This window comes from Octopus bimaculoides, chromosome 8 (assembly GCF_001194135.2).
Source record: "Octopus bimaculoides isolate UCB-OBI-ISO-001 chromosome 8, ASM119413v2, whole genome shotgun sequence".
NCBI lineage: Eukaryota > Metazoa > Mollusca > Cephalopoda > Octopoda > Octopodidae > Octopus > Octopus bimaculoides.
This window is the reverse complement of record NC_068988.1, coordinates 832,316-833,538: the sequence shown is the minus strand read 5'-3', so window position 1 is coordinate 833,538 and position 1,223 is coordinate 832,316. Positions and strand designations below refer to the sequence as shown.

At 27.4% G+C, this 1,223-nt stretch overlaps 1 long non-coding RNA gene across 1 annotated transcript in view; it reads right to left on the bottom strand.

Annotated features, from left to right (window-relative positions):
- Positions 1–249: 249 nt before the first annotated feature.
- The window catches only part of LOC106868167 (uncharacterized), an 8,058-nt gene continuing 7,084 nt past the window's right edge, over positions 250–1,223 (bottom strand). Inside the window, exon 3 of the long non-coding RNA XR_001409233.2 lies at positions 250–451. This is a non-coding gene — a long non-coding RNA (uncharacterized LOC106868167). The remainder of the gene's footprint in view (positions 452–1,223) is intronic.

Here is a 1,223-nt window from a genome sequence, read left to right as displayed (position 1 = left end):
TTATGTGATTGTTGATTTAACACTATTAATTTTAACTTCAAATGTCACCTTTTATTTCAATTCATTAAAATCAATGATGTCGTCTACAAAGCTTTTATTCCGCATCCAAGTAAATCTGTTTTAAACAGATGTGTGTCTATTAAACTTTGATCACTTCATCATGTGGCCTGGTCATATCTGTACAACGGGAAAAAATTATACGACAAAGCAGCCATTTTGAAAGTCTTAATAACTATTATAAATCTAAGATTAATGATATAATTAATTTACTGACCTGTTTTAATCTATGATACATTCTACACACGATTCAATAAATGAAAAAAAAAAAAGAAGGAAAATTGTAGTATGACATAAATTATATGAACTTTTAGAAGGTGAGACAATCTCTACTTAATAATAACCGATATGAATGTTGGTTGGTCGGTCGGTTGGTTCTCTAGTCGTACTTTGCCTGGAATAGAGAAAGAGAGGGAGAGGAAGTAAAAAAAGAGAAGATATATAAAGAGTTAACATGAAAGATGCAGAATGACTTTAAAATTTCTGAAAAATACATATTTTTAAAGAACGGTTTTTCATGATATACATTGCGATTAGGTTGATAAAATTTAGAAAATTAATTACATATTTTTATTGCATATATACAAATAAGAAATTAGTTTTATTAAATTTCATTTTAAAGTAATAAATATTTTTCTTTTGAAAAGCAGCAATAAATTTGTACAAGCAGCAATAAATTTGATAAAAATTAAATTATAATTATTGCATGTCTGCCATACTTCCTGATATTACCCATGATCACAAAAGTATACCTCCAAAGTTACTCGTCCTATGGTGGTAATACTCTCATTAAGATAATACTATGAATATACTAACGATAAACATAAGAATTATAGGATTATATGTACGACAAGATGGCGGACACAGTAGGATTTGGATTAAATAGTCGACAGTCAGAGTCTTAGTTTCTTTCGACTCTGGATTTAAATCTCACCCAGCTAACATTGCTTAATATAAAATTGAATAATACTCATTTCTTATTTGTATATTTGCAAAAAAATACATGTAAATAGTGCCTTATAATTTAACACACTCACCAGTAAAATTTCCACTTATTTCTTTTTTATTTTTCTAAAATGTGGAAATTTTACCGGTGTGTGTGTTAAAATTATATATATATATTTCGTATGTGTATTTCGTGTGCAAGATTCTTGATGTATATATAT